Raw genomic sequence first — 19,476 nt, 5'->3', positions numbered from 1 at the left:
GCCTACTTTATGGGGTTTGCACCAATCTCCCACAACTAAGTCAATACTAGGAAAAACACCCTAGAAGTTTTTACAAAGGGTTCTAAGAGGTTAAATGATCTTATGGAACCTATTTACCATAAACTACACCACTAGTTTGAATCCTACACTTGCACAAAGCCTCAAACCCTAATTTGGCCTAATAGCCCTGTGAGCCCCTTTTAGCCCTCTTGAAATGGATTTTTGGATCTAACTTCACAAATTTTCAAACAAGACCCAAAAAAAATTAGGTTTTTGAATACCCTTTTAAAACTTACTTCAAACCCCAAAGCATCAAGTTCTAGCCCCACTCTAGGATTTCCTTTCCTTCACAAAGCAACACAAACCTAAGTAATCAAGTTAGGCTTGGTTTACAAAGCAACTAGTAGGAAACAAGGTCATGGAAATGAAATAAATACTAAAAAATGATTGAAAACACTAAATTAACCTATTTCCAAATGCCCAACCCTTCACCAAGTTCCAAACTCTTTCCATTCACAAATCAACATGCTACAAGAGGTCAAATCCTTCATGGTACTTGACCTAGGGCTTGATTGAAAAAATCAAAAAACACATCCTCCAATATTGAAACCCTAGAATATTCAAAAGGACCCTACTAACTACCATTTCCAAAGTGGCCATGAAATTCCAACAGAGGAAGTTGTAGTTAGAGGCCCATCTTTGCTGTGTGCACCAAAATGTTATCTTAAAAACCTAGTTTCACTAAAAATACAATAAATTGAGTTATAAAAAACATAGAATGATGAGACTAGAAGGAAAATAAAACTGATTCAAATATCTATCTCAAAAATCCATCATATCTAATTTGATAGTCCATACAATTCATGCAACATGCAAACAACAATGAAAATGACTCCAAAACTAAATTTTCTTCTTTGCAACTTCTTCCGATCCATACATTAATACCCTCTAGACCTCAAAAATGAGGTATATATATCTCCTATGTCTATTTTAATGGTTACAAAAAATATTTTAATAGCTATAACTCTTTTCCTGCTAAGTTGCAAATTTGAGCAATTTTTACAACTTTCAACAATGCAACTTTGCACAAAAAGTGCAATTTTTACATTTTTCACTTGATTCCACTTCTAGGACTTGGAAAAGGTTCCAAAATACCTAAAGCCAACTAATCCTAGGATTTCATGACCAAAAATGTTAACAATCCCAAATTTTCCTAATGAGCAACTTTTTCTTATAAATTGCATAAAGTGCCTTAAGCATACAAAATGGTGTCTTTCTTTGACAACGATGGACTTTTCATCCAAGGTTTATTTATTCTAGCCTAAGTAGGTGAAGAAAAATATGAAAAAGAAAATATAAACCAAGTTCCTTGGTGCTTTGCACCATACACCCCAGGTGAAAAGAAACTCAAGTCTCTTGAGTTGGAATGTCCTCAAGTTTGCTCCCAAGCTTGATGATGTCATTCTCTGAAAGCCAACTTGCATCCTCTATTGGTTTATTTTACCACTTGACCAAATATTCATAATAACATTTAGTCCTTGTCTTTTTTGTTTTCCTTTTTCCCAAAATGGTTTCAACAGTAGGTTTAGGCACTTGTGGTAGTTCTTGTAGTAAATCTGATTCTTCTTGTTGCTGCATTGCCTCAACTTCCTCTTTATCCTTTGGACCCTTGAATGCATAGATATTTGCTACATTAAAGATAGGAAAGATCCCTAAATTAGTAGGCAAGTCAATGTGATAGGCATTGTTGGCACATTTCTCCAGAATTTTGAATGGTCTTCTCTTCTTCATCATTAACTTAGTATACTTCTCTCTTGGCATTCTCTCCTTCCCTAGGCGAATCATTACTAGATCCCCTACCTGAAAAATGTAATTCCCTTCTCTTCTTATCAGCATGTGCCTTGTACTTTCTTTTTGAAAGGTCCAACTTATCGTTAACTTGTTGATGGATGTCCTTCATAACCTTTGTAAAATCTTCTGCTTGTGCACTCCTCTTGTGACTATCTCCCAAGTCTCTCAACTCCAAGACTCCTCTTGGATGGCATCCATATACAATCTAAAATGAAGTTAAACCTGTAATTTTATTTAATGAATCATTATATGAAAATTCAGCCCATGGAAGAACAACATCCCAAGCAACTCCATGTGCTTTGGTTAGAAATGTCAGTAGGTTACCCAATGACCTATTGATAACTTTAGTTTGGCCATTTGATTGGGGATGGTATGCTGAAGAAAATGATAGTTGTATGCCTAGCCTCTTCCATAATGTTCTCCAAAAATGTCCAAGAAATTTAGAATCCCTATCTGATGCAATGTCCAATGATAATCCATGGAGTCTGACAACTTCCTTAAAGAAGATACCCACTATGTAAGAAGCATCATGAGTTTTTTTACAAGGTAGAAAGTGAGCCATCTTAGAGAACCTGTCAAAAACAAAAAATACGCTATCAAATCCACTTATAGTCCTAGGAAACCCCATGAAAATGTCCACGCTAATGGAGCCCCATGGATTAGTGGATATAGCTAAAGGAGTATACAGTCTTTCATTTGATGATCTCCCCTTGGCCTTTCGAAAAATAATGTAGCATTTTAAAAACTTCCTAATATCTTCCTATATCTTTGGCCAATAGAAAAATCTTCTAACTTGCTCTAAAGTCTTATCAATTCCAAAGTGTCCTGCAGGACTCCCATAATGTTTTTCTTTGACAATGTCCTCCCTAACTGATCCTTTAGGTACACAAAGTTGATTACCTTTAAATAATAATCCATTTTGTAATATGAACTTATAAAAATCAGTATGATACCTTTCATTCATTGTTTGACAAACCTCATATGCCTCCTTGAAGTCTTTATCTATTGCATACATGTTCTTCATGGCTTCAATACCAATACTACTCACTTGTATTTCTTTTACTGTCAAATTCCTCCTACTAAGGGCATCTACAATTTTGTTTGTTGTCCCCTTCTTGTGTTTTATGGAGAAAGTGTAAGCTTGGATGAATTCCATCCACTTCATGTTCCTGTGGTTCAATTTTTCCTATCTATTCAAGAAGCTAAGAGCTTGATTATCAGGAAAAACAATAAATTCTTTGGGCAAGAGATAATGTCTCCACTTTCTCAAGGACTGAACCAAAGCATACATTTCTAAATCATAAGTTGAATAATTTTGTTTAGCTTCATTTAACTTTCCACTAAAGAAGGCTACAGGCCTCCCTTCTTGGCTTAATACTCCTCCTATTGCCTTGTTTCTAGCATCACATTCCACAATGAATACCTTGCGAAAATCAGGTAATGCTAAGATTGGTTGCTCTGCAACTCTCCTCTTAAGATACTCAAATGACTTATTTGCCTCATTAGTCCAAAAATTTACATTTACTCTTTCCTTTTATAGTATCAATCATAGGGGCACAAACACCACTAAAGTTCTTCACAAATTTTCTATAAAAATTTACAGGACCATGAAAACTTTTTACCTCAGTGGCTGTCCTAGGTGTAAGCCAATTCAAAATTTCTTCTACCTTGGATGGATCCATCTTTAACTAGTTTTTGGAAATGATGAACCCAAGGAACACCAAGTATTCTTGCAAAAATGAACACTTCTCCAAATTTGTCTTCAATTGCTCCTTATGTAACCTTTCAAGGACTAACTCCAAATGCTTTAGGTGCTCTTGGCTGCTCTTGCTGAAAACAAGAATGTCATCCAGATAAACAACACAATTTTTTTTAATAAAAGGCTTTAAGACTTCATTCATAAGTCTCATAAATGTGTTGGGCGCATTAGATAGGCGAAATAGCATCACAAGCCATTCATATAGTAACTCAGTTGTCTTGAAGGTTATTTTCCATTCATCACCTTCCCTTATCCTAATTTGATGGTAACCATTCTTTAAGTCCATCTTTGAATAGTGAATTGCACCTATGAGACAATCCAAAAGCTCTTCAATTCTTGGCATGGGAAACTCATATCTGATATTTATCTTGTTAATGGGTCTAGAATTTGTACATAGCCTCCATGTACCTTACTTTTTAGGAGCTAGTAAAATAGGTACAACACAAGGACTGACACTCTTCCTTATGAAGTCCTTGGCCAACAATTCTTCAATTTATCTTGCTAATTCTACATTTTGTTTAGGGGTAAGCTTGTAGGCTGCCTTATTAGTTAATGTAGCACCTAGTTTCAAGTCTATGCAATGGATTATCTCCCTTTTTGGTGGCAAACATTCTGGTTTGATACCTATAACAACATTCTTATATTGTTCCAACAACACCCTAACCTCTCTAGGTCCTACTTGATGTTCCATGCTCTTGGCTTGGGGCATAAATTTAACTTCTTTCTTAGGTATAACTATGATGGAAAAACATGGTTTTTTCTCCTCCTTAATGTTTTGCAAAAATTCTTTACCTCCTACCATCATGACACTAGTCACCCTATGGCTTTCATCATCAAGGAGTAGCCTCATAGTGTAGGTTTCTCCATCCTTTATTATATTGTGAATATTTTGTTTCCTATCATGCCTAGAATTTACATCATATTGCCAAGGCCTCCCTAAAAGCAAATGGAAAGCATCCATTTCAATCAAATCACATAAATTTTTATCTTTATTCTTGTCAAGCTGAAATTCTACCCATACTTGTTCACTAATCAAGGCATGTTGCTCCTTATTCAACCAAGACACTCTATAGGGGTAAGGATGAGGTATTGTTTGCAATCCTAAGTTGTCTACCATCTCCTTAGAAGCCAAATTATCAGTTGAACTAGAATCAACAATAACTTTACAAAATTTACCACTTACCTTGCATGTGGTTCTAAATAATGACCTTCTTTGTGGTGGGTCCTTATTAGTGGGTACCTTCAAGAGAGTTCTTTTTAGAGACACTCTCTATTCTCTAGATTTTCTATCTTGGCATGAGAACTTGTACTTTGTACGTCCTCATCTTGTAGCAAATTATTTCTTCTTTCACTTGGGTTGCTCACTAATCCTTGCTTCTCTAGACACCTAAAAGATTGATAACACCTTCCTATAAAAACACTTGTTCCCCTTCCACGAAATCTGCCTCTTTGATTAGGTCACCTTCCTCTAAAGGAACCTTTGCTACTACTATCATTCTTAGCCCCTTGACTGCTACTAGCTTCCCCTTGGTTTCTTGGGTAGTTTCCTCTTCCTTGAAATCTACCTCTCCCTCTAAAATATTTCCCTCTTCCTCTTCTACTTTTTTCACCTTTTCTTTTTTGTTTCTCCTCAATCCTGAGAGCAAGCTGATAACACTTATGGATTGATTCTACTATCACCAAGGTTAGTTCATCTTGTATACTATATCTAAGCCCACTAATATACTATGCAAGCTTTTTTTTTCATTTTCATACAACTTAGCTCTAAGAGTCAAAGTATGAAATGCTTGAGTATAAGCACTTACATCCATATCCTTTTTCCTGAGGTTATGCAACCTTTTTTGGAACATCACTTCATAGTCCTCTGGAAAAAATTGCTTCATGATTTCTGCCATCATCCTCTTCCATGTGGAAATGGGTCGCTTATCCTCTTCTATCCTTTCATTTTGGAGAAAGTTCCACCACCTTAGGGCTGGTCCCTTCAACTTGGATTTTTTGACTTTCACCCTCTAATTTGCATCTATTTCCTCTACTTCAAAATGGTTTACAAGAGCCTCCAACCATTCCATGCATGCCTTGGGTTCCAACTTTTCATACCCTTTGTAGGGCTACTATGATGATCTTCAGATCTTCATGTATGTTAGGAAAGTTATCTTCTTCTTCTTCTTCTTCTTCTTCTTTAGAATCCTTATGCTCTCCTCTCTATACTTGCCCTTTCAACTTATCAATTTCTCTTCTCATTTCTCTATTTTCCTCTCTGGCTACCCTACTCTTAGCCATTTGTTCTTTCACTATTTTTTCCAATTCAATGTTGGTTATCCTCAAAGGGATATCTTCTCTGTCTACCATTTTTTTTCCCAAAATAAACTTAGTGGCTTTGATACCACCTGATGCAGAGAGCATGACTAAGAAGCTTTGAATGGGCTTCCCACTTTTGAAATCAACCAACTAGCTATCAAATCTTTAACCATATTACAAGGCTTTAGAATAGTCCAATCCTCTAATGGATCAAAGCAACACACTCTCCAAATTCACCAAGAATCCAAGGACAAAGAACCAAACTTTCCCACTTTATGGGGTTTATACCAATCTCGCACAACTAGGTCAATACTAGGAAAACACCCTAGAAGTTCATCCCAAGGGTTATAAGAGTTTAGATGAGCTTAGGGAACCTATTTACCATAGAATACACCACTAGTTTGAATCCTATGATTGCACAAAGCCTCAAACCTCAATTTGGCCTAGTAGCCCTATGAGCCCCTTTTAGCCCTCATGATTTGGATTTTTGGATCTAACTTTAGAACGTTTCAAACAAGACCCAAAAAAAATTAGATTTTTGAATACCCTTTTCAAATTTACTTCAAAATCCAAAACATCAAGTTCTAGGCCCACTCTAGTGTTGATCAAATAAGTAAGATTGACAATTGAGTGTCAACACACTTAACCATTTTCACTGCACATGCCGAGTTATAGATAGTGTCGAGCAAATCAAAACACAATATGTGTTGAGCAAGTCACATTAGGTATTGAGTAGATGAGATCAATATGTGCTGACTAACTCAGGATCCAACAAGCGCCGAGCAATGAAGAAAAGTAACAGGTGTCGAGTGACACAGTAATTCTACAAGAGCCGAGTAATACAGAAACACAGTGGATGTCGAGCAATCTAGAATAGATGGTGCCAAGCATTAATATTACTTCATGTGCCGAACAATGTAGGATCAGCATGAAATTTTGTGCAATCGCAAACAAATATATAAAATGGTTATGCATGACTCATGATAGGATAAAAGGATAAGATCAAATCCTCACATCCACCTATGCAATCCTCATGCAGCCAATCAAAAAATTGGAGAATGCATACAACCAATGGGTAAATCTCAAGGGTTTGAGTGGGAACATTTTATCCAAGGATGAATAATGAACCACTAATCTTTATAAGGGAGTCCTAACACCATTGAACACATAGTTGGAGAGAAGAAAGAAAAATAGAGCCTATTGTTAAAGTCATTTCAGAATATTGGTGTCAAAGATTTAGTGGAAAGGATGACAAATTTACACATCTAGTTGATCAGAACAGAACAAGAAACAAAATCATTAGAATAAATCTAGCAGAGATTAGTTATAGAAGAGTAGATCAAGAGCCCTAGATCAGCATTAGAGAGTGCATTAGATCAGGTGTATTATCTTAATACTCTCTGACAATTGTATTAGGAATTTGAAAATCCTATTGAGTTAGGTGGGTTTAACAACTCTATGTAAATCTTTTAATAGGGTGGCTTTCTAAGTTGAATGTTCTTAAGTCCTCTAATAAGCCACACTCCTAACAAGGTGTTGAAATCCTTCAATAGGGTCACATTTAACAGTGTGTTGTAGCCTTTAACAGGGTAGGCCTTTAATAGGGCAAACCATCAGAAGTGGTTGAAATCAATTGCTGCAATAATTTTGTGGGTATCATCCCCACCCCAATTTTACCTTCTTATTCTTGGAGGGTTTCTGGGTCACCAAAATCTCAAGTGTTAATGTGGTGATGCATGTTTGTTTCTTATGATTGTTTAATGTTTATATCCATGCATGTTAATTTCAGTTATGTGTTATTATGGGTTTAAAAGTGGTTAGAAGGCCAGTACTTCTGATTCACCCCCCCCCCCTGGTCCCCCTCTTATAAGCACTATTCCCATTAAGACATTCCAAAAATTGGTATCAAAGCTAAGTTCTCTCAAGAAGAAGCCTAATAGCTTGGAGGAAAAGATCTGAACATGGAAGTCTTCAAGCTTGGGAAGATCATTGAGAACCAGGTGATAGATGTGCATCTCGCTCTACAAAAGGTAGAGGAAGCTAGAGAGGAATTAAGAAAACCCTTAAAAAGAAGGAAGGAAATAGCTATAGCCAAAAATGATATTCACTACAAAGAGATTGACACCACACAAGGAGATTCCAAAGAATTTGATGTAGCAATAGCAGAACTAGTGGAGAAAAATAGAGTTCAAGCAGAAGAGATAAGACTCTTAAGATAGAGCATGAATCACATGCCATGATGCTATGTGAAATCACTGAGCAAAAGAAAAGAGTAGTTGAGGATAGAGTCATGATGGAAGATGACAAAAGAAATCTTGCAAATAGACTTGATGAAAAATGTACTAAATTAACAAGGATCTCAAACATGTAGATGGATACACTTGCCCAACTGATGAACCTTCATCATGAAATTAATACAAAAGATATTGAGATCTATACTTTGAGGATGTAGAATGAAAAATTGCAGAATGAATTAAAGAGAGAAAAAGAAATAGTTGAGAATATCAACAAGTCAAGTGAAGCTATCGAGTACTTTGAACAGTTGTTGAAATCCCCAAGATCATCCCATGATACATCAGGACTTGGATACATCAGCACTAAAGTTGGTGAATTATCAAAGAGTGCTGACAAAGAAGTGATAAAGGTAAGGATTATAAACCCACCTATCATTATTGTAATTAAAGGGTCCATACTGCTAATGTTTGTAGGAGTAGAAGGATCAATCAGCAAAACACACCCAAAAGCAAGGGTTACTATCACAAGTGCAACATGCAAGGACATATGACACAAGACTGCAGGTCTAAAGTCACAAGGACAAAAAAATTTGATGGACACTGCCACAATTGCAAGAAGTATGGACATAGATCCTTTGAATGTAGATCAAAGCCTATGTGGACACCAAATCAACATGTAAGAAGGGACAACTATGTACATCAAGTTGTCACTATTGTCAAGAGTATGGACATATACCCCAGAACTGCATAAGATTACATTTCAAGGGGAACTATAAAAGATAGTTGAACTAGACTACTTGCTTTAGTCACTTAAAAATTGGACTTGTTAGCTAGAATTTTCCAACAAAGGCACACATTAGAGCAAACATAAAGAAGACATGGCAGAAAAAGGATGGATCAAGTACATCCAATGAAGGGGTCACTTCACCAAAGAGGTCAAGTGATCATACCTCATCCAACTAATCACAAGATGAGTCTATGTGGTTGATACATATAAGGAAGAATCATACATCAACCCTAAACCATGATGAAGCACTGCAAAGTACAAATTTGCATGAGACAAGATGCTAAGACAAAACTTGAATGATGATGTCGAGTTGAGTGAAACTACTTTGGATGCCGAATTAAGAAGTTTAGTACAAGCTGAGTAAAACTATAGTGGTTGCCGAGTTATTGAAAAAGTTAGTAGATGCCAAGTGAGAATAGCTACCGAGTGGATGCTAAGTTGAAAACCTTTTGAAGCCAAGTGATCGATGAAGGTACAAAATGTATTAAATGTAAGGGTTTTAAGTCGCTTAAAGGAAAAAATCAATTCATTTTGAGCCATTCAAATGAAGAGCGATTACGAGGAGCATGACTGAGCAATTTTCAAGCATTCAACCAGTGATTTGCAGTGATTCATCATCTACAGAAGAAATCTAAGAATTTAACTAGGTATTTTCCTTTAGGTGCCAAGTTGTATAGTTTGAGAAATTTATTTTAAATCGTAAAACCCTAGTTTAGTTAAAAATGATATCTAGTTCAAAATTGACCCAAAGGAAAGAGAGCCATAAAATTCAACTTGTCAGCAACAAGGTTAAGCAACCTAAATTTAGGCCAATCCTAGAAGTTGCATATAAAAATGATCTCGCTGGTGCCCTATCCACCATCCCTGAAAAAGTTGTTATGGTTCAGGATGTGCGAAAGTGTTATAACTGGAAGATTGGAGCCATAGGAGACTTGGAAATCTTTAATGCCTTTGACAAACTCTATGACAACAGTATATTGAAGGATGAGTTTTCAATCATAGAAAACAAGGGTTTAACCAAAGCCCTAGTTTTTCCAATCATATTCAAAATTGAGTGGATATGGATAATACTTAGCAAAATTCATGATGGATCATTCTGGTTAGAGCAAGGACCAATTAAAATTACCAATAAAATGGTTCATAGGGTCATAGGTTTTCCAACCCTAGATCGGCCCAAGACTCTGAGAAGTGAAAAGAAGGAAACAATAGAGAAGAACACAGGTGCAAAATGGAATAATAGGGGAATGAAAATTGACACAGTAAAAGACCCCCTATTAGATTTTTTTGTGAGGATCATATCACACAAATTTTATCAGTCCAATAGATTGAATAGCATACCTTGTATAGCCGTTGATGTTGCATACAAATTGATGAAGAAGGATCACACATATGACCTTGCAGAGCTCATGTTGCAACAAATTAATGAAAATCTTGGAGCTATTAGAAAGTCCAAGGGAGAACAATGTAAATTTTGGTCAATAATAGTTTGTATATTCTTCTATGTGATTAAGGAATTCCCTTCATTTGGCAAAGTCAACTGGAGTCAAAACAAAACAATTGTTGATCAAATAAATGATTTCATTGCATAAATGAGAGATAGCTTTGATGATCAAAGTCTATCTATTTTGATGATTTCAAGAATGCAATGAAGAAAAGAATGAGGATACTAGTTTCAGTCGTAGAAAATCATGTAAATGACATATGGTTTCTTGTTGATATTGACTATACTTATATCCAAGCAGTCCTTCCAAGAGTAAGATAGCTTAGACCATTGAGATATGAGCTTGATGTTGACCAAGCTTTAGTAGACATCACAACACTACTTGCAGAGGAAATGGAAAAAACTACAAAGGCATTTGGAACCTATGATGTTGTCAAATCAAGGGTTGTAACAGACCTCAAGATTGCCACAGTAGTGAAGAAGAAGGAAAAGCTGGTGAAAAAGATAAGGAAGAAATTTGGTGTTGAAGAAACAAGTGTTGTAGGAGAAGTAGAGGAGATTAGTGATGATGAAGAGGAAGGAAATGATGAGAAAGGTGAAGATGAGCCAGAACAAGGGCCACTTGAATTGTCACAAGGCCAAGGTGAAGACAAAGATGAGAGTGCCGAGGAAGGAGCCAAGGAAGCACCCATCAAAGGCAAAGTCATCAAAAGGAAGGCAAAAAAAACTCTTGCTTCTTAGCCTACACCAAAGAAGCCAACAACTAGAGCTACAACAAGGGCCACCGTACAAAAAGCCAAAGAGGAAGCTACAAAGAAGAAGAAGACAGTCGAGAAGGCACTCAACCTAATACTAATGAGGAAGATCAGTCTGAAAAGGTAGGTTATCCTCCTAAGTCTTTCGTTGATATATTATGTAAAAAGATTAGGAATGGAGACTTAAGTGAAATGAAAAAGATTGATTTCAATAAGTTCACCAAAGAGGAACAAAATAAAATAGAAGAATCAGTCTATGCATTAATGGGATAGTTCAAGTATACACCTCTTGAACTTGATGGACAATCGCCAAAGGAATTGTCTAAAATTGTAGAAGATAGATGGCATTTCTGTTTGAAGATGGATAAGGAGATGAGAGAATCAACCCTAGCAAGCATACTACCTGATTTGACAAGGGAATAGATAACTAAAGTAGTTAAAAGGCATAACACTAGGTTTACACCTAAGTATAGGAAATTCTCCATTCTCCAAAACAAAATTGAAGAAGTTGTATAGAAAACCAAAAGATCATGGAAGAATTTGTATAAGAAAATTGAAGATGTCCTTGAATAGGAATACAAAGAAGAAGTCATTGCTAAGCCAGAAGAGAGAAGAAAGAGGAAAGAAGAGAAGATAGAAGTAGAGAAAAATGTTGAAGAGGAGGAAAGCAAAGATACTGATGAGCAACAAAGTGTGCAAGACACACAAATTCCACCTCCTAGCCCTCTTCACTCTACTATCACACTTGTAGAAATCATAAAGATTAAAGATTTTGTTGACACCTCAAGTCAAAAAATTGATCCACTAACTATAGAGGATCTCAGTAAGATCCTTGACCAAACAACTCTTCAAGCATAGTTGTGTACAAGTCCCATATTGGTTAGTGTAGATGAACTCCAAAAGTCAGTAGATAAACTCAAAGAAGCCAAGGTGTCACCACAAGAACCACCTCAAATCATTCAAACTACTAGACTTCCATTTCTACTATCTCCATCACCACCAAGAATAGCCATGCAAGCTTTTCAAGAGCCGAGTGCAACAACGAGGGTAGATACAAGTATAACAGTATAGATAACGAGTGCACCCCCAGCCACAGTGATACAAGAAGAGGATAAGGAAGAAACAAAGGACAAGGAGGAGTCTACAATACAAACTTTGGTTGACTTTCCAAAAAATAGGAACTCCTACCAAACCTATTAAGCAGCCGAGTACTAAAAAGATGACCTTACATGCCAGTACACCAAGCTCAAGTTCTAATAGGGTATCTAGGACCATTCATTCTGGTATTCCTGAGCTTGATGAAGAAATTAAAATACCCTATTATGATTCAAGCACTTTAACTAAAGAAAAGATGAATGAAATACATAGTGCATTGGATAAGAGAAGGAGGCAAGAGGCATTGAGGAAAGACTACAAATACAAGTAGGCAATGAATGTGATCAAAGATATATTCATGGATGCATTCAACCTACAACCTCCAAATTCAAGCAGGCCAATCCTTGAGCAACTATCTGATATAGTTGATCAAGTGAATAATGAAGACCATGATACAAATGTAAAACTCATGGAATGGTCAGAAAAGAAGTTTTTAGGCAAGGTCAACCAAAAGATAGCTAATAATATAATTTTAGGATAGGTTGACCTAGCTAAGAAATTGGATAGTGTAAAGATTGTGTTAGGGAACATCTTTTCCCTTTATAGAAAATTGTGTGCTTTTTCTAGGTTCACATAAGAAATAAATACAAAAATTTTGAACCTTGAGAGAAAATTAAAGCTCTCCAGCATGCAACTACCCTCAAATCCTACACACAGTGAGAAGCATTTTTCTCAAATGCTTCACACTCAGAGGGAATTAGCTGCATTATCAGCAGAAGAGGCCACTATTAAAGAAAAGCTGATGCAAATACAAGCCTCTATCACTCCCCATTTGGAGATATTACATAAGGAGCAAATGTATGCATAAATAGTCCTAAAGAAGGATCCAAATATTTCTACACATGAAGGACTTATTGATCTAGCAACAGAGCTTGCAATCCAACACAAGTCATTGGATATTGCATTGAATAACTGGGATGCAACTCTCAAAATATTCCTTGAGGTAAATAAAACATTTTTGGCCAAGCATGGCATTACCATTTAGGACACTTTGACATAAGTGTCAAAAAGGGGGAGTCATAAGTAGGAGATAATATTCAAAGGGGGAGATATATTAAAGAAGGAGAAATGCATATAGCAAGAAGATAAGGAGATAATAGGTTCAAAAGTTAAGAACAGGTCAGAAATAGAAAACATCAGGCACAATGGCACAAGGCATCAGATTTCATGACATGATCAACTCAAAGGGAGTCATAAGTTAAGTTTTTTTGACACTCATGTCAAAGGGGGAGATTGTTGATCAAATAAGTAATATTGACAAATGAGTGTCAACACACTTAACCATTTTCACTGCACATGCTAAGTTACAGATAGTGCCAAGTAGACTAGAAGATAGTATGTGCTGAGCAAGTTACAGTAGGTGCCATGCAGATGAGACCAATATGTGCCAAGTAACTCAGGATCCAATAGGCATTGAGCAATGAAGAAAAGTAATAGGTGTCGAGTGACACAATAATTCTACAGGAGCTGAGTAACGCAAAAACACAGTGGATGGTGAGCAATCCAGAATAGATGGTGTCGAGCATCAACATTACTTCATGTGCTGAATAATCCAGGATCAGCATGAAAGTTTGTGCAATCTTAAACAAAGATGTAAAATAGTTATGCATGACTCATGACAAGATAAAAGGATAAGATCAAATCCTCACATCCACCTATATGATCCTCATGCGGCCAATCAAAAAATTGGAGAGTGCATGCAGCCAATGGGTGAATCTCAAGGGTTTGAGCGGGAACATTTTATCCAAGGATGCATAACGAATCACTAATCTTTATAAGGGAGTCTTGATGCCATTGAAAAAGTATTTGGAGAGAAGAAAGACAAGTAGAGCCTATTGTTAAAGTCATTGCAGAATATTGGTGTCAAAGATTTAGTGGAAAGGATGACAAATTTACACATCTAGTTGATCAAAACAGAACAAGGAACATAATCAAAAAATCTGATCTAGCAGAGATTAGTTATAGAAGAGAAAATCAAGAGCCTGAGAGCAGCATTAGAGAGTGCATTAGATTAGGTGTATTATCTTAATACTCTCTCACAATTGTATTAGGAATTTGAAAATCCTATTGAGTTAGGTGGGTTTAATAGCTCTATGTAAATCCTTTAATAGGGTGGCATTCTAAGTTAAATGTTCTTAAGTCCTCTAACAAGGCACACTCCTAACAGGGTGTTGAAATCCTTTAACAGGGTCACATTTAACAGTGTGTTGTAGCCTTTAACAAGGCAGGCCTTTAACAGGGCAAACCATCAGAAGTGGTTGAAATCAATTGCTGCAGTAATTTTGTGGGTATCATCCCCACCCTAGTTTTACCTACTTATTCTTGGAGGGTTTCTGGGTCACCAAAATCTCAAGTGTTAATGTGGTGATGCATGTTTGTTTCTTATGATTGTTTAATGTTTATATGCATGCATGTTAATTTTAGTTATGTGTTATTATGGGTTTAAAAGTGGTTAAAAGGCCAGTACTTCTGATTCACCCCCCCTCTTAGAAGCACTCTTCCCATTAAGACATTCCAACATCTAGCATTCCCTTTCCTTCACAAAGCAACACAGACCTAAGTGATCAAGTTAGGCTTGGTTTACAAAGCAACCAGTAGGAAACGGGGTCATCAAAATAAACTCAATACTAAAGAATGATTGGAAACACTAAAATAACTTATTTCCAAATGCTCGTCCCTTCACCAAGTCCCAAACTCTTTCCATTCACAAATCAACATGCTACAAGAGGTCAAATCCTTCATGGTACTTGACCTAGGGCTTGATTGGGAAAATCACAAAAAACATCCTCCAATCTTGAAAATCTTCAATATTCAAAAGGACCCTACTAACTACTATTTCCCAAGTAGCCATGAAATTCCAACCAAGGAAATTGCAATTAGAGGCCCATCTTTGTTGTGTGTACCAAAATGTTGTCCTAAAACCTAGTTTCACTAAAAATGCAATAACTTGAGTTAGAAAACATGTAGAATGATGAGACAAAAGAAAAAGAAATCTGATTCAAAGATCTATCTCAAAAATCCATCAAATCTGGTCTAAAAATCCTTACAACTTGTGCAACATGCAAACAATAGTAAAAATGACTCCAAAACTGAATTTTCTTCTTTGCAACTTCTTCCAATCCATACATTAATCCCCTCTAGACCTCACAAATGAGGTATATATATCTCTTATGTCTATTTTAATGGTTACAACTAATATTTTAATATTTATAACCCTTTTCCTACTAAGTTGCAAATTTGAGAAATTTTCACAACTTTCAATAATGCAACTTTGCACAAAAAGTACAATTTTTACATTTTTCACTTGTTTCCACTTCCAGGACTTGGAAAAGGTTCCAACATACCTAAAACCAACTAAAAAAAACTAATCCTAGGTGTTCTTGACCAAAAACATTAAAAATCCCAAATTTTCCTAATGAGAAACTTTTTCTTATAAATTCATAAAGGGCCTTAAGCATACAAAATGGTGTCTTTCTTTGATGACCATGGAGTTATCATCCAAGGTTTGTTTATTCTAGCCTAAGTAGGTGAAAAAAAACCTGAAAAAAATAAATAAACAAAGTTCCTTGGTGCTTTGTACCAGAGAGAAATGGGATCATCTTGCCATGCTTGGATTAAGAGGAGGTGTCATCATGGTGATCCCTCACTGTTTCCTTTGCTCTTTCCAAATCCAACCTACATGACACTAAAATAAAAATCATCCAAAACTCCAAAGTTGAAGATCTAAAAGCACAAATTTATGCATCAAGCCTTGGAAGAGAAGAAGAACCTAAAATAATGGAATTCCTCTAGCTCCAAGCCCAGGACTCAGTGTATGCCATACAAAATACAAACCATACTTTTACTACTCATCACTTGCAAACCATACTTTTGAATGAATGAAGCCCCAAAATATTCTTTTAATACTCATCATTTGCAAACCATACTTTCAAATGAATGAAGCCCCAAAATATACTTTTACTACTCATCATTCACAAACCTGCATACTTTCAAACCATACAAAATACCTTGCTCATCGTTCACAAACCTACATACTTTCAAATGATACAAAATACTATGAGCTCCCTGGATGCACAATTGAAGCCCCAATTTTGTTGCTATAGCTCATACTTTTACTAATAAAATTTGCAATAATATAATATAATTTTTTCTTTTTTTGTTATGACCTGAGTTGGTCAAAATCTTGACCAACTTGGGAAAACTTAACTCAATTTTGACCAACATGGGGATTAAAACAAAAAAAGAGATGGAATCATAGCTTTGGTTGAAAATTTTGGTAGAAAAAAAAGTGCAAATGTACTAGTGAAGGAAGGTTTTCTTGATCAAAACATACCCTGATCAATCAGAAGAGTTCATGCAGAGGTTAGCTTTTACTCCTGCTAGAAACTCAGGGCAGTATGTCATCAAAAAGTGACCAGGGTATAGTGTGGTTAAAATGGAAGAGGATGCTAATAAGAAAGGAAAGGGGAAGAGTGATATTGATGTGCCCTATTCCTTAGCACACAAAAGACCTACATCTAAAGTATACTCATTTGAGCATGCATCCAAGAAGAAAAGCATTGAAGAAGCTTCTATTATTGAGGTATAGATGTATAGACCATCTCAGTCACCTCTACTCCTTGGTAATGAGCAGCTCATAGCTAAACAATTAGAACAATTGAGAAATTAGGGTGATATTTTTGTTACTTTAGTTGAATTGGAGGAAGGGACATTAAAGGATCCTCATATGCCAAGCATGGAATTAATTGTTACCAATTTCAAAGATAAGGAGTTGGACCCTATTATTGAGAAAGCTAGTTGCAAATTTTTGTTAGATGTTGGTTTTGTGAAGTTTAGACCATTCTTTCAATTTTCTTGGAGGATAAACATTTCTAATTTTGAGGAAAGATGTCAATAAAGGCAAGAAGAGAATCCCAATAAAGATGACTCTATTGTCAAAGATGAAATAAATGAATAAATGATGCAAGAATTCTACAAAAATAATTCTAGAGGAAGGAAGAGCAATGACCAAGAAGGAAGGAGTATAATGTCTTCCTAATTGGGATATTATAGATGCTATGGTTTTTGATGTAGTGAGGAAAGAGGTGAATACCATGTACAGAAATGAAGAAGAGGCCAAAAGAGCATTAAAAGGTGTGAAGTATATTGAATACCATGCTACACTCGTCATATGGTCATTACAAAAGAGAAATAGATCTCATTCTTCTGAACAATCTGACTTAATTCTAAAGGGGAGTCTAGTTGTAAAAAGAGTTGAAGATATATCTAATGAAGAAGTTATCAACATGAATATTGAGACAAAAAATTTTACATTAGCCACAACAAGGTGAGAGAAGAAAATCTTGGATGAATTGCATATGAAATATGAGCAAGTCTTGGTATCTTACAATGAAGAGATGAGAGAAGATTGAAGGTTGAAAATGAGCTTGGTTAATATAAGGGACAACCAATTAAATAGTTAGAGGTAGGAGAATCTTTCCAAAGAATGATTGCATCGTTTCCTTCTCCCGCAGCACCTATCACTCTCATTGTTGAAATCCTAGATACTCTATTGCATCAAGAAGATATTTCAAAGAAGATATATAAGAGGAGAAATCTAGATTCAAGGCTATACAAATAGAAGTATGGCAGAGATATGAAGAAAATATAAGAAACACAATGTTGCATTTTTTCTTTGAGATTGACACCAGACTTCTTCATGATATGGTAACAAAATCGATGGCTATGACAAAATGTCCTGGTGATAATGAAGATAGGTTGAGAGGAATCTTGAATAAATGGATTACAAGAGAGCAGACAATAACGAAAATATGTTTCAATGTTATTGATAAGATAAATGATGACTCTCATATTGAAAAGACATATGATCAAGTAATTGGTTTGTTTGAGTTTGATATAAATAGGGAATTAATACAAAGACATATGAGATTTTGCATCTCCAAGTGTGAGAACAAAGAATGTTCATTTTTTCCTTTAGTATTTACAAATGATCATGAGATGAAGACAAAAGTGTTCAAGATGAGGAGAAGAGCATCCAATTGGCAACTAAAGAAACTAATGAATAAGATCAAAGTGAAAAGGAGGATGAAATAGTGGCCCCACAACCTACAAAGGAGAAAAATGATGACAAAGCACATGAGGTTGTTGTAGAACCAGAGAAAGATAAAATTGAAGAGAACCCTGCCCCACTAGAGAACACTACTAGGTAGAATGCATGGTAGTAAATAATTATAAAAAAGGAAGAAAGAAATTATTACAATAGGATACCTTACCTTTTTGGTTCATCCATTGTGAGTATAGCTACATAAAAAATCATTGAAATTACTTTCATAGCATTCAAATTATGCCACATGCACCTAATTCAACTGTCTCGTGGGTTTTTGAAAAAATGTTTTTTTGTCTCTTATGTAACTATGTTTTGTTGAAGGACAGGTGTCCTTTTTCCTCTAAACCTAAAGCTTGTTGCAACTCGTCCTATATAAATAAGTTCCCAAGGTTAGAGAGGGTGTTTGAGTTTTCATCTTTTAATGAACATATGCTTTCATATTTTTGAGTCAGTCTAGAGTAGTATAGTTGTATTATTTCAGAAATTCCATTAATGGAAATACAATGTTAGATGCCTAAGTCTACTTTAAGTTTTTCTCATTGAATTTGACACCGAGTTGTATATTTTCAAAGAAGATAATAAAAAAGTATTTATAGTCTAGTTACCCAATCTAGATCTTGTCTTTTCTTGTGTTGCTTTTGATTTTATTGAATTTATTGATAATGTCTATTGAATTTCTATTATAGTTCACTTCAAATTATATCTTAGTTCATGTTTTTCTGATAATATAATGGGTTATGTAAATGCTTGATATGAATTTGGGAGAATTGAAAGTTGTCAAAGAGAAGATCATGATTAGAATGAGATTTTAGATTGAGTATTGTTCTCCTCTTCACAAAGTGATAGGATAGATTTGGTTCTATGTGTAAAATTTTTGTGACAATCAACCCAATGGACAAGGCACTGATCATATATTAAAATTAGTAAAATCTAGATGAAATATATAGTATAAAATTAATCAATCAAACTCTTTTAATTTCGTTGTTTTAAAGTATAGCTTGCACTTGTTTGAAGGAGCATTAGGGTTTGAGGAGTTTACCATCTTGTATCCCTTTTTAATCCCCTAAAATAGAAGAATAATAGACATTCA

This window comes from Cupressus sempervirens, chromosome 3 (assembly GCF_028749045.1).
Source record: "Cupressus sempervirens isolate cs-2001-9-10 chromosome 3, ASM2874904v1, whole genome shotgun sequence".
Lineage (NCBI taxonomy): Eukaryota > Viridiplantae > Streptophyta > Pinopsida > Cupressales > Cupressaceae > Cupressus > Cupressus sempervirens.
The sequence above is the reverse complement of the archived record's forward strand: the minus strand, read 5'-3'. Positions refer to the sequence as shown.